The sequence below is a fragment of the Gracilinanus agilis genome, chromosome 3 (genome assembly GCF_016433145.1).
Source record: "Gracilinanus agilis isolate LMUSP501 chromosome 3, AgileGrace, whole genome shotgun sequence".
Lineage (NCBI taxonomy): Eukaryota > Metazoa > Chordata > Mammalia > Didelphimorphia > Didelphidae > Gracilinanus > Gracilinanus agilis.
In genome coordinates, this window is record NC_058132.1 from 152,590,620 (window position 1) to 152,606,722 (window position 16,103).

Below are 16,103 nucleotides of genomic sequence, written 5' to 3' on the forward strand. Positions count from 1 at the left end.
TAAAGACTGGGAATTGATTTTTCTTTATCTTTTCCTTTAAAAAGCAATTTACTGATATCCTTTGTTTTCATATGACTTTCTCTTGCTAATATGCCCCATCTCTCTTTCCTTGCTCAAAGATTCATTCCTTTAAACAAAGAATAAAAAAGAGAAAAAATAGTTCGACAATACTAACCAACACATCAAGTGAATCTCACAAATATAAATAATGTTACACACCCATGGAAAGCTGGAGAAGAGGGGGAAAACCATTATTAAGCATCTACAAAATTCCAGGTACTGTGCTAAGTGCTTTAACTATCTCACTTATGTTATGTCTCACTCATTTTATATCATAACAATCTTGTGAGATAGGTGTTGTTATAGTATTCCATTTTACAGTTGAGGAAATTGAGGTACAGAAAGAGTAAGTGACTTGACTAGGGCCATACAGCTAGCAAGTGTCTGAGGCTACAATTGAACTCAGTTCTTCAAGTGTTATTCTCCTCTGGAAGGAGTAAAATGACCATTATGAAAATGAAGTTGGTTCTTGTGACCTTCTTTCTGGTTGCCCTGGGATGACTTCTGCAGGATGTTCCTTAATCAGCTACAAATACCTCAAATCTCAGGGTGTCTGCAGGGTAAATGTTTCTCTTCCACCATCACTAGGTGGCAATTCATAGCAGTAACCTTGCTGAACTCTGAGATATGATCTTTTGGCTATTTGCTGAAACTCCCCAATTCTCTCCATTGATGTTAGAAAGTGAAATCCAGTGACCATGATGAATATATGATATATATATATATATAAATTAGTTATATATTATATATAAACGTATATAACATAAATTATAAAATACTATAAATATTTGTAGTATTTTATATATTCTCTTTTTCTTTCCATCATTTATGCTACTTCCTACTTTGTGACCAAGAAAAACAATTAACCTAAAACATATGATACAGAGTTTGCATCTGACAATGTATACAATATTCTAGCACTCTCCTACCTTTCTGTTTTATAGGAGTTATATTTCTCATGTGTTCCATGAATATTTTTTTGGTTTTTCAGTTATTCATTTTGATTTCCATTTTTAGTGGTCTTTTCATTTAAGTTAATATAGTTTTCCATATCATTTTCAGGTACCTGATTTACTCTTGCTGCATCATTTCATATAAATATTTCTATATTTCTTTCATATTCATCATGTTTTTAATTAGTTCCTCATATTTATAATTTTTTTCTGTCCCATAATATTTGATAGTTCTTTCAGCTATTCTTTAATTGATTAACATTTACTTAATCTCCAATTTCTTGACATCCCAAAGAATACTATTTTTAAACTTTTGGTATATATTGGACTCTTCTTTCCATCATTGACTTCCCTGAGGAATATGCCAAAAAGTAGGATGCATTGGTTAAAGAATATGAATATTTTAATCACTTTGCATAATTCTTAATTTTAAATCATCATTGGACCACTTTCATTCCTCTACCAACAGTGTATCAGTGTGCCTGTCTTCCCAAAGCACCTCAAAACTGAAAACTATCTTTTCTCAACTTTGTCAGTTCATACATTGAGTGAAACATCAGCATTTTAAAATTTATATTTCTTTTACTAATAGTTATTTGGAGAATGTTTTCATAGTGCACCTATACTTTGAAAAATCCTCTTTTGAAAGAAGTTTCTTTATATCCTTTGACAACTGACCTGGACCAGGATGATTCTGAAAGGGTAATTCTTCATTTTCCTGTGGAATGATTATATAAGATGTCTCTGTGTATAGATAAAGCAAAGAAGCTTGTGCAGGATCCAAAGGACTTAACCAATAAAATGTCATTCAGATCCTGCCTTTATGGGTTAAATTGTGGTATTTCACTCTGCCAGCACCTTAGAGTTTAGGAACTTCTCTATTGCTTACTATAGTAAGATTAAAATTGATATCCAATAACTTCTAGTATTTTATTTTATAAAGTTTATTAATAATCACTTGAAGTAGAAAAAATACAAAAAACAAAAGTATAAAGCCTGAGTAAAGCTACATGAAAAAAATTCTCCTGCCTGGCACTCACCCAACCGCCTCAAACCCCTCCAACAAGAAGAGCATGAGGATGGAGCTACACACAACTTATATCTTCCCTGTTAGTATATAACATGAGAAGGAACATGGAAAGCAGGAATTTAGAGTCCTGGGGAGCAAATTCTAATCTTACAATATCTTTGTGGCATTGGAGAGGCCAGTTGGCTTCCCTGGGCCTCAGTTTCCTCATTTCTAAAAGAAGCAATGATATTAAAAGATCTCTCATGTCTCTTTTGGAGAACTAGGTACTGTAAGTGGATAGAGTCCTGAGTCTGCAGTCAGGAAGACTCATCTTCTTGAGTTCAAATCAGAAGCTTACTAGCTATAAGGCCCTAGGCAAGTCACTTAACCCTATCTGCCTCAGTTTCCTCACCTGTAAAATGAGCTATGGAAGGAAATGGCAAATGACTTCAGTATCTCTTCCAAAAAAGCTCCAAATGAGCTCACAAAGAGTTGGAGATAACTGAAAGACGATTGAACAAGAGAAGCAACAACAACATGCTTTTCCAGTACTAAATCCATGATCCTATGGCTCTGAGAGAGAAGTTCTGTGTTCTGTTCTCTATTAGAGTCTTCTTATCTGTGTTTCTCTATAGCAGGGGTTGGTAATGTATGGCTCTTTCTGCAGGAGCCATAAAGTCATTTTCTTTTCAGGATCTGTTACAGGAGCGCGCACTGTGAGCACTGTACGGCTCTCACGAAATTACATTTTAAAAAATGTGGTGTTTATGGCTCTCACGGCCAAAAAGGTTGCCAACCCCTGCTCCATAGGCATCATAATAGAATCAAGCATCTAGTCTCAATGGATCAGGTTATTGAGAGAGGGACAAGTCATTGACCATAATCATTCATATTTATAAAATCCATTCAGCATTTAAAGATGTCTCATATTATCAGGAAATAGCTGAGGCAGCGGGAAGAAATATAGAGTCCTTAACACCATGGATAGTCCAGAGACAAAGATGATCTCTGGAAGCAAAGGCAAGATGAGCACTTATCTTTCTATCTCCCCTCCAGAAATAAAAATCAAAACAACCCAACTTCCAAAATATCACCTGAAGATCTAGATGTTATCTTTTCTAAACCCCTAGTGCTGGATTGCATGTTCTATGGTTACAAGATGCATGAGTGGGAGTCATGGTGTTTCTCCCCTTCTTTAGCTTCTCAGACTATGGCATTGTTTTCCATACTTTGATCTTATTCCCAGGCTGATGAAGCTGGTACCCATGCCCTCATAGTAATGAATTGTAATGCTAGGGAACACTGAAGCTAGAGTAAATCTATCTCCTGACATTTTCTCAGATGGATAGAATCTCACTTTTATATAGCCAGCTAAATGACTTTTTATCTTCAGGTTTCACTGTGAGAAAATAGCATCAATGTTTCTACTTCCTTCCTCTTTGCCTGTTGAATTCTTACTATTCCTTTAAAAACCTATCTTTAATGCCACCTTCTCCAGGAAGATGTTCCTTATCGTCCCATTGGTAAGCTTTCTCCCTTGGATATCACATATTTTGTACTAGTCCTCTCTAATGCACTTATCTTATTTACAGAAGCATAGAATTTCAGAGTTGGAAAGGACCTCAAAGGCCATCAATCCTAACTTGTCTATGAAAAGGAATCTTCTCTGTAACATACTTATCAAGTGGTCATTCAGTCTTTGCTTGTGAGATAGTGAGTTCCTAAAGAGAGGGAATTCATTGAATCTTATCACTTAATTCTATTTTGGGCTAGCTCTAATTGTGAGCATAATCATCATCATCATCATCATCATCATCATAAAAATAACTAGAGTTTACATAGTACTTAATTAAACTTAAAGTTTATAAAGCACTTTACAAATATTATGCCATTTGATTCCCATTACAAACTAGGGAGTTAAATGCTATTATTATCTTTCCCACTTTACAAATGAGGAAACTGAGGTATACAGAGTTAAGTGACTTGCCCAGTTTATACTGTAATGTAAGTGGCTGAGGTAAAGTGCTTTTTCCATTATGTAAAATCTACAATTGCTTCTTTTGTAACTTCCATTCCTTGTTCCTGCCTGGGATTTTTGGAACCAGATGGACCAAGTCTTAGTCTTTCCCCACAAGGCAACTTTTCACATACTTGAAGATAGCTATTACCCTTCTTCCCCTCCCCATCCCTTACTTCTAGTCTTTTTAGGCTTAACAACCTCAGTTTCTTCAATCAATTATTTTCATAAGGCATGAATTACCAATCCTGACTATCCTCCTTTGGATAATGTGGTAGGCCTGGGAAGAGTCTTTATAGCCAGACTGACTCCTCCTTATTTCTGGAAGCTCTGCCTTTCTTAATGCCACCTAAGGTCGTGTTACTTTGCCTGGCTGCCATAACATGCTGTTAACTCAGCTCTCAGTGAGAGTAACTTCCCTAGCCTTATTTCTTGAAACTATTGGCTAGCCACTCTCCTCCAACTTAAGCTGCATTTTTGAACCTTGGTATAAAAGTTTTCACTTATCATTCTTGGATTTTATCCTAATAGATTTGCTATTTAGCCTGTCAAGCCTTTCATTCAGTGTATTAGCTCTCTGGCCCAGCTTTGTGTTCTATGAAAATTGGATAAGAAAGCTTTCTTGTCAAAGATTTAAGTTATAAAGGTTAGATAGCAAAGGACCAAATATAGAATCCAAGGGGCATTCCACTGGGCAACTTCTTCAAAGTTAACATAGCAAAATAACTATTCAATGAGTTTAGACATTTAACCAATTTCAGATCCATTTAATTGCCTCAACATCTACCTGTTATCTCTCCCTCTTTTCCTTAAGAATATCTGAGAGATCACTAAATATTTTGCTAAAATCTAGGTGAATTCTAACTAAAGCATTTCCCTAATCTACCAGTTTACTAACCCTAGCAACAAAGGAAATAATTCTAGCATGGCTTGTTGCTAATAAATCATGCCTTGTGATCTTTGTAATCATTGCCTCCTTTTCTAGATATTTGATAATCACCCCTTTAATAGTACTTGCTAGCATTTTGCAGGAATTGAAGAATTGAAGTCAATCTTACTACTATATTCTTTGATGACTCCGTACTCCCCCTTTTCAAAAACAGACAACCTTTACCTTTCTTCTATTATGAAGGACTTTTCCTATATTCGACAGTCTTATAGTGATCTCTTATTCAGCAATCACATCTGTCAGTCCATCTCCCTCCTCTCTCAGGAGAGATTGGGTGATCCGGATAATCACCAGATAATTCCCATTGACCATTTTTGTTCCATCTTTTCCAAACCAAAAAGCATTCTCCTCAAGAGAAAAACAGAAGCAAAATTAGAATTGAGCAGCTTTGCCATCTCTCTCTCATCAGTTAACATCATCCTATCTCATATCCCTGAACAGTTCTTCTATGCCTTCTTTGATTTCCCTCTTTTCCCTGATATAGCTTAAAAACCCATTTTTAAAAATTGTACTTAGCTTTCCCAATCAGCCTCAGCTTATTCTGAGCTTTAGTACTCCTGACACTATGTCTAAAGACCATGCAGACTTTTGTATTCATTGTCAATTATCTGCCTTTGCTTCCATCTTCTATACATGTCTTTTAAAAAATCTGTTAGTTGCTGAGTTCCCTGTACCTCCAAATCTGTGTCTTTAGACAACTTCCCGCATTCTCCATGTCAGAATTGTTTCTCTTTCTGTGACTTCAAAATTTCACTCTTGAGAGCCTCTTGCCCTGGTTTACCCTGCAGAATTCTAATCTATGGGATTCTATCTATTCTTCTTCTAAACCCTTTGAAATCAGCTCTTTCCAAATCAGGAATGTGGATCAGGTTATGCTTGGTTAAACTCTTGTCTATCAGAAACACTAAGATGGAACAGTCGTTCCCCGCCCTTCCATCCTTACCCCTAACATGTTCCCATCATTTCCACCTCGGCAAACAGTTCTTCTTTGTTGTCCAGGATCAGATCCAGACTAGAATTTCCCTTCATTGGTTCCTTTATCTTTTGAAGGATAAAAGTGGTCCCTTTTATTGACAAAAAATTTTAAAAATAGCTCTCATTTCTCTAAAAAATGATTTTTTTGTTTTGATTTAACTTTAATTTCCCAATATTTCCCCCTTCCCTTGTTGGGGGGGGGGGAAAGAAAGAGAGAAAGAGAGAGAGAGAGAGAGAGAGAGAGAGAGAGAGAGCATAGTTCAGCAAAAATAATCAACACATCATTGACATCCAACATTAACGCAGTGTTCCACATCCATAAGCCCTCAAATAGCTAACATTTCATACTCTGGAGTTTTTAGGCACCTATGCATATTTATCTTACTTCCACCACCACCCCCAACTCTATGAAGCTTCACAAGGATAGAGACTATGTCTTATTTAAATTTTATTTGTTTCTTCACTCTCTAGTGTTCTCAACATATTAGGTACTCACTAATTATTTACTGAATTTATCTGAATCAATGTTACAGTTTTGCTCCCTCTTATTTGTCTGGACTCCAGTTCTCTTGTTTCAGGGAATGTGTTTATGTGGTAGAGAGATGTGAACAATTCATTAAGATTGGATGAAGAATGGAAAGAGGGAAAAAGTGGATCATAGGATTTAGAGCTGGAAGAAATTGCAGAGAGCATCCAGTCCTCATTTTCCACATGAATAAATTAAAATGTTCAGTGACTTCCCATTCATACAAATCATAAGTAACAAAGCTAGGCTTTGAGCTTAGAGTACAATATTATAGGATTTTGAGGACTAGAAAGTCATGCAATTATATTATTTAAGTTTTAAAGCAACCTTAGAAGTCACATATGATAACATTTTTATCTTATAGATGAGGAAACTGAGGCCCAAAGAGGCAAATTGAGTTTCCTGAGGTCATATAGTAAGAGGCAGAATTGGGTTTTGAATACATATGCCCTGATGCCAAACCCAGCATTCTTTCAACTTTCCTATGGCTGCAATTGAAATCAGGAGCCAAGTCAACAGTTCTGTTTCTCGACCTTTTGAGTATCAGTTTCACAGTGAACTTCATGACCCAAGTTTTGATGATGAAAAGCAAGTACTGACAGAGCAAATGCAGAGGATCCAAGATAAGACAGAAACCACCAGGACCAAGGGCAGAGCCAGAGGAGTCTCAGTTATGCCAAATGTATTCTGGAAATGTCATACTACTAGTGAGAGTAAGATTTACAGGAGAGGAGAGGGAGGTTGGGGAAAATGGGCTTCAATTGGTCCTGTCACTTGTAAAGATGTCCTTTGAGCTTGATTGGATTGGGATTCAGAGCCGGCTGTCTTGGAGTATGGCATTGGAAAGTATATCATTATCACCTCCATGAGGAAGTTGCTGTTTACTGGTACTTCCTTTCTCATAGCATACCATCTGTGCCTTCCCCAGACATCTGCTCTGGGACCCACGCTGCTGAAGGAGAATGGGACACCCTGGCCCCCCAAATGCCTTCAACTATGGTCTTCTCTACTATGGTAAGAGAAACTGATTTGCAGTCCATATTCTTGCTTCTGGGAAGGAGAACCCAACTGATCCATATAGATGAGCATTTATTTTGGCCTTAAAGACTTCTAAGAAAGGAAATCATACAACCATCTCCCCCTAAGGTCCCCTTAGAAATATTTATGTTTTTTCTCCCCTTCTCCACCCTTGCTTAATACTAAATTCCTACCTTTCCAAGGTAAGTCTATTTTCTACTGTTTTATTGGGAAAGGTTGCTAAAATTATTCCATTGTTTGGGTTGGGGCAGTTAACTTGGTTATACTGGTGTCACTGGGACCAAAGTTATAGAGAGAACCTTTGTCACATCTACAAGGATATATTCCTAACATTGTTGGGCTCTTATGCAAATAGACTGGTTATCCTGAGGGGAACTAACACATTGCTATGAACTGGAAACATAGTTGAAAGTACATATCCTGTTTTACATAGGATCAGTAATGTCATCTTTGTTTATGAATGCTCTACATGCAATATTTTCCCATATTATTTCTGTATCAGTACCTATCAAATGGTTTTTCTCTTTTTTTTAGGGGACAGGGGAGAAAGATACATATCTGGATCTATGATTTCATTAGTGTGAGGAATATTAATCAGATGGGTACTTTATCTGGAACTTAAAGTTGCCTGGAGAATGAGAGGTTAAATATCTTGCCCATAATCATGAAGCCAATATGTTTCAGAGGGAGGACTTGAACTCATATCTTTTGGCCTCTATGGTTATCCATGCAATACACCACGCTGCCTCTCATGTTGTATTTAGTAGCTACTAAAGATCTGTTGAATTGGATTTGTTATCTTTGAAGAGATAGGCATGGGGACTGGACTTGTGATGCTGTTACTATAGGGAATTTCCAGGTGAGGAAACTCCCTTTCTTAATGCAGACAATCTCCTTTTCTATAGTTTATAGTTTTAGTGTGTCATTAAGTTATTTGATCAAGATAGCCATTATGTGCCAGAGGCAGGGTGTGTATGAGGCATTCAGGGAAGCCTAGTACCTCTGGAGTGAGGGCTTGTATAGCCCTTTTCAGGACTTCTTCCCTCTTTTGGCATCCACCTGTCACTCAGCTTTCACCTGTGACTCCAAGAAGCTGTAGCATCCACAGTGGCCACATCCTGGCATGCCATCTCAGCAGATGAGCTAGACCAGGTTGAGGATAACTGACAGACTTCAGAGTTATCAATGGATTAGGAAAGATGTATACCCTAGGCATGTGAAGATTTCTCCCCCATGGAATGTACAAATGAGAACAATTTGTTCCAGTGGCTATGAAAGTGACAGAAACAGGTGCTATGGAGGCTTAGAACATAAACATAAAAAAATACCATGGATCTTCCAATGGAGCCCAAGTTATCACCAGTTATCTTGATTTTTTCTTTCTGCTGGATTTTGATTACTAGAAGAGAGAGTGAGACTAATGACGTTGTGCAACTCTGCCTCACTTAAACCCAATTTATGTGTAAATTAAAAAACATCTTCAGTGATGTCATTTGGTCCTCTTTGAGTATGAAGGACAATGACCAACCAGCTGGAGGCAGGACTTATACCCAAGTCTTCTTGGCTTTGACACTGGCTTTTTATGCATCATATCATGTTACTTCTATTTTAAGAATGTGATTAATTATGTTTTGTCCTTCTCCATTTCATTTAGGGCCTATTCCTCAGTCCCTTCATCACCATTCATCTTAGGTGCTCAGTGAATATGGTCGCAATGAATTGAATCTTCACTGTTCTCCTCTGACACCATAATCTAAGATGATTCTTTTAACTAAGATCTATGCACCTTGGTAGGGAATCCTAGTTAAAAGGATTTTGCTTTCTTTTCCACTTCTGAGACTTAAGGTTTTCCAACAGAGAAAGCTTTAAAAATCATAAATTGTGAGATGACTTTAGGCCCACAAAGGATGATAAATCTACATTTGAAGAAAGGGAAGCTTCCGTCGTCAGGTGTGGCTAAGAGAAGGATGTTTAGGGCTGGCAAACGTTCAAGACATTTTATTCACGCTAGCAGCCAACCAGTTCCGGCCAAGTGGCACCTTTAATATGATCCATGGAGAGATTTTTCATTTTGTAAAACAGGTTTATTATAAAATTATTACAATTATTAATACATAGAATGCTATTTTCTTGCTAATGATGCCATAATGGGTTGCACTGGGATAGTATAACTGCTACAAGTGCATAACTTGGGAAAGCTGCCTCCCTCCCAAATGAATTATGGGTGTTAGCCCTCATTAGTTTCAGAGACACATTAGCTGTTATTTGGAGCAACAGTAAGTAAGAAACTATGATAAATTTGGGAAAGTAACAGTTGAGTCTTTCAAAAGATTTAATTTGACTTCACAAATGCCTATGAAGTAAATATCCCTTGATCTTTTGCATAAACTCAGCTCTTCTACTTTCTAGTGAGAGATTCAATTCATTAGATTCAGTTGAGAGATGAGGGAGTCTAGGGCTACAAATTTAGGGAGAGAAGAGACATGAGCGGTCACGAAGGCCAACCTTCTCACTTAATAAAAGAAATTGAGGCTAAATGACTTGCCCAAAGTCACAGTGATCATATGCTAAAGATTCAAGTTTGTGTCTCCATTCCACCAAACCAGACTGGGAATCATCTGGAGTGGAATAGAGGGCAAGATTCAGTTCCAATGAGATGTTATAGAAGCCTGGTGCAGACTACAAAAAGTCCTGCCAAGAGTTGTGGGGATCCCCATACCAGGAAAACTGGAGCTACAGGAACCCAACTGAGACTGAAGAGAGGGTTGAAAGAGATGAACATATTACTCTGGTAGAACATTCTTCTAATGTGCTGGTTCACATGTGATTGGGTTGCTTGTAATAGATTTTTTTCTGTCTTGGAAACTCTTAAATTCATCCCTACTTCTCAAAAAGTATGAAAAAGCAAAAACATAAGGATTTTATATAAAAGTTAGAGGTAGCCTGGGGACTCAGGGTGTCTTTGATAAGCCTCCACCTTTCTATCTTTGGCCTTCCATACTCATTAGGATATGGGGAGGATAAATAAGATCAGATGGTATGTAGAAGTGGAAATGCCTTATGTTCCTTGTAGTAGAAGGTTGCTATCAAGCCAACCCTCAGGATTTGTCAACATCATGATTTCAGTTTTAGCTATGCTCAGAGACATTTGTCTATATGTCATGTGGAATTTCAGAGGAAAGGAAAGAACAGTTTCCTACCATATATTCATATACATATACACATACATATATATACATTGTATAATACATACATACATACATGTATGTATATATATATACTTGATTATGATAATAATGATGATACTATTTTGGTCTGATCCCATGATTTCTTTGACATATGGAAATCTTGGTGAAGAAATCCCTTTAGTCAATGTAGGGCAGCAATTTCTCTCTGACTCATAACTTAGGAAGTTGATTAAGGGCACTAAGGGGTTAAGTGAATTGTCCAGGGTCCCACACAGCTATATATATATACATATATATATATATATATATATATATATATATATATATATATAAATTGAACTCAGCCAGGTCTTTCTGACTCTAAAATCAGTCTTCTAACCTACATGCCATAGTGACTATTATGATGTTGTTGATAGGATACTAAAGATTTTCAATTCAATGAGCATTTATTAAGTGCTTTTTATGTGTCATACATTGTACTAAGCACAGGAGATACAAATAAGAAAAAGAAAAAAGACAGTCTTTGCCCTCAAGGACTTTATAAATATAATGGGGAAGATGACACACAAAAGGAAGCTGGAAAGGGTAGGGGGAACAGGATGACAGGAGATATTTTGGTACAGAAGCATCTTTTTTTTTCCTCTTGGAATGGAAACCAAGCAGTACTACAGATGGAAAGGGGATTAAACTGGAAGTCCAATTCCTATGCTCTATTAAATAAAATTTGGGGGTAGAGTCAAGATGGTGGCTTAGAAACAGCAAAAATCAATTCCTCTGTGAAAATTCTTCTAAACCAATAAAAAACAAAGAGCTTCAAGGAGGACAGAAAACCAAATCAAACAAAAAGACAGAGTCGCAGGACCCTCTTGCTCGATTAAACTTAAAAGATATACAGAGAAGGTTGAATTCTCAGGTTTAATGAAAAGAAAGAAGGAAGGTCCCAGTGCTTCACCCCCACCTACTGTGCTGAGACTCCTCAGGTCAGTGGGATGTCAGAGTGAGGACTCCAACCTGGACAGAGTACCTTGCTATCACAACTAGGCAAAGCTCAGGGCTCTGACCACAGCTGGCAAGAAGATAGCGGGAGGAGAGAAGCAGAGAAGAGGGCAGTCTGATTGCAGCCTTCAGCCACCACGCCTCCATCTTAGGCCTCTGCCACTGGAAGTTTTGGCATCAGGGCACATTTAGCTCTTTAGATAAGCTTAATTGGCTTAATTCAGTTTATCAATAGGGCAAAGAAGAAGTCTCCATAGGGCAGAAAAGCTCAAACTCACAGACCTAGCGAACAACAGAAAGAGCAAGTGTACAAAATAGACAGAAAGCCAAAATCATCAACAAGACAGAGCCACAGATCTCTCCTACTCCATTCAACCTGAAGGGTACACATATAAAGTTGAATTATTAGGTATGAGGGAAAGATCTAATACTTCTTCCCCACATTTTGCACTGAGACCTGTGCTAGGACTCCTGCTGACTGTGAATCTCAAAGTAGCAACTGTGACAAAGTACCTTGGTACCACCATGGGAAGCTTAGGGCTCTGACTGGGCAGCAGACTGGGAGGTAGCTGGCATAAAGGAGTAGAAAGGAGGACTGGAGATAACTACCTTCAACCTCTGCTGGTAGCTGGAAAAGATTTGGCCTGAGGGCACATTAATACAACAGGTTAGCTCCACTGGCCTAATTCAGTTAATCAGCAAAGCTGAGAAGAAGCCCCTTCAGAGCAGAAAAGCCCAAACTCACAGATCCAGAAAATAAAAAGAGGAGCAAGAATATAGCCAGTAAGGAGGGGAAAAGAAGGGAAATATATGAGTAAACAACAGAAAAAGAAAAAAATAAATTATCATCAACAGTTTCTATTCAGGTAATGAACAAAGAGCAAATGGAATGGAGGACTAAGGACACCGAACAAAAACTCAGAAACTCCAGCTAATTGGACTCAGGCTCTGGAAGGACTAAAAAAAAATTCAAAAAATTATTAAGAGAGGTTGAAGAAAATTGGGAAAAGAACTTAAAAGCAAAATAGCTCATCTGGAAACATAGGTACATGAAATGAAGCAAGAAAATAATGTCTTTAAAGCCAGAATAGACCAGCTCAAAAACAAGGCAAAGAAAGTTAAAGATAAAAACAATGACCTACAAAGAAAAATAGATAAAAAGGAAAAGGAGGATTAAAAAGTCAGGAATGAAATTCAGTCTTTAAAAATTAGAATTGAAGAATTAGAAGTGAATGACTTCACAAAACAGCAAGAATCTATAAAACAAAATCAAAAGAATGAAAAAAATTGAGGAAAATATGAAATATCTCAAACAACAGACCTGAAAAATAGATCCAGGAGAGACAATTTAAGAATTATTGGACTATCTGAAAATCATGACGAAAGAAAAATCCTGGACATAATTCTACAGGAAATTATCCAAGAAAATTGCTCTGATATTCTTCAACAAGAGGGTAAAGTAGAGATTGAAAGAATCCACAGATCCCCTTCTGCATTAAATCCCCAATTGACAATGCCCAGGAAAGTTATAGCCAAGTTCAAGAATTTCTAGGCTAAGGAAAAGATAGTACAAGCTGCTAAAAAGAAAGAATTCATATATCATGGAGCCATAGTCAGGATTACATAGGACCTGGCTGCATTCACACTGAAGGACAAGGAAAGAAAGCAAGGGAACTGGGTCTACAAACAAAAATCAACTACCCAGCAAAATTGATTATATTCTTGCAGGGGAAAGAAGGGTCATTTAATAAAAGAGAAGATTTCCAAACATTCCTGAAGAAAAGATCAGACAAACAGAAAATTTGATGCCCAAATACAGAGGTCAAGAGAGTCACCAAAAGGTAATTAATAAAGAAAAAAATTAAGGGACCTAATAAATTCAAATGATTTGTATTCCTATATGAAAAGATGATATTGGTAACTTTTAAAAATTGTTATTATCATCAGAATAGCTAGAAGAAGTATATTTAGAGGGTACAGTATTGTAAGGAAGATTAATTTAGTATTAGTGTTGGACCTAGCAGGAAGGGCTGAAGGATTCCAAGATGGAATGAAGGAGCAGGAAGTGGGGCTTGGACTCTGAGAAGAACTCCATGGTGGTTGGCATAGCTATTGCTAACCCTGGGAGATCTCAGAGTTAGGGAAAAACTGCATCCATATTCCCTGGGATCCTGAGAGGTAGAGGCATTCAGCAGTGGACAACAGATCTGCAGAGCAGCACCAAGTGGGAAGTGGTTTGTGATCTGTGGATAGCATTACAAACTCACTCTCCCTACCTGGGTACCTTGGATCACCTGGTGGAGTTGGCTCTTGGCATCCTGTTACCATCCTTGGATTTACCATGAGACCCCAATTGAAAGCCATCCTCAGGCTCTTTAGCTGAGCTGTCCAAAAATGGCTGGAACCAGATTTGGAGGAGCTTTCCCTCCCTTTAGTACTACTTCCTTTGGGCCCTGCCTGGCTTAGGTCAATAGAATATTGTAGTCAAGTCCTTCCCTTGCCCCTGTGGTTTGGCCTTAGGATGTAAGTATAGAATCCCTTATTCCCATCCTTCATTATTATTTTCCTCAATTAAACTGTTATAAACTTTGCCTTTTGCCTGCTGGTCCATAGACCCTAGCCTAGGAGGGCTGAGTGACCATTGGGCCTAACTGCCATTCCTGTGACAGTTAACAGCTTGGCAATAAACCCTGTTCTCCCTATCCTGGTTGGTCCTGTCTCTCCTTCAACCCAGTGTGAACCCACAAACCATTTAGATTACATTTTAATAATAATAGTTAACATCCCTGGTGCCCCACCATTACAACAGTGTTAAACGTTGTAGGATGATATGTCAAAAATATATAAAAAATTAGGGGTGGGCAGCTGGGTAGCTCAGTGGAGTGAGAGTCAGGCCTAGAGACAGGAGGTCCTAGGTTCAAACCCGGCCTCAGCCACTTCCCAGCTGTGTGACCCTGGGCAAGTCACTTGACCCCCATTGCCCACCCTTACCAATCTTCCACCTATGAGACAATACACCCAAAGTACAAGGGTTTAAAAAAATTAGGGGTAAAATAAGGATAATACTAAGAGAAATGGGAAAAGAAAGGAAATGGGGTAAATATATATTTCATAAAGAAGTGCATGGGGAGAGAAGTGGAGAAGACCAATACAACGGAGGGGAGGAAGAGGTTGGCAACAGGTAATACTTAAATCTTATGTTCATTGGAATTGGCTCAGAGAGGGAAGAACAGTCCCTATAGAGAATTTTATTGTGCCCTATAGAGAAGTAGAAGGATAATAAAGGGACAGGGGGGGGAAGGGAGTAATACAAGAGAGAGAGAGGTTGGGAGGTCATTTAAAAGGCACTATAGTAAGAGGGGAATGCTAAGAAGGGAGGGAGTGAGAAGGGAGAAACATTAGAGAGGGAAAGGGGGAAGACTTACTACAAGTGAAAAAGTTGGAGGGGAGGGTAAGAGGAATAAGAGAAAAGGTAGAAACAAAGGAGGAAGTCAGAATGGAGGGGAATACACAGATAGTAATCATAACTGTGAATGTAAATGGGATGAACTCACCCATTAAAAAGGAAGCAGATAGCAGAATGGATTAAAAACCAGAATCCTACCATGTGTTGTCTGTAAGAAACACACTTGAGGCAGGTAGACATACACAGGTTAAAGTTAAGAGGGTGGAGCAGAATTTACTGGGCTACAATTGAGACAAAGAAAGTAGGAGTGGCAATTATGATATCAGACAAAGCTAAAGCAAAAAAAATTTGATTAAAAGAGTTAAAGAAGATAATTACATCTTGATGAAAGGCAGTATAAATGATGAAGAATCTCAGTACTCAACATATATGCACTAAATGTTGTAGCATTCAGATTTCTAAAAGAGAAACTAAAGGAGTTTAAGGAGGAAATAGATAGTAAAACCATACTAATGGGGAACCTCAACCTTCCCCATCACAACTAGATAAAATGAACAAAAAAATAAATAAGAAAGAAATAAGGGAAGTGAATGAAATGTTAGAAAAATTAGAGTTAATAGATATTTGAACAAAAAATAAATAGGGATAAAAAGGAATATACCTTCTTTTCAGCAGCACCTGGCACATATACAAAGATTGACCATGTACTAGGGCATAAAAACATGGCAAATGTAGCAAAGCAGAAATAATAAATGCATTTTTTCAGACCATAATGCAATAAAAATCATAATCAATAAGGAAAGGCAGATTTAAAATTAATTAGAAATGAAATAATCTAATTCTTCATAACTTGTAGGTCAAATAACAAATCAAAGAAACAATTAGTGATTTCATTGAAGAGAATAACAATGAGGAAACAACATATCAAAATCTATGGGACGCAGCCAAAGCCAAAGAAAATTCATATCCCTGAATGCATACATCAA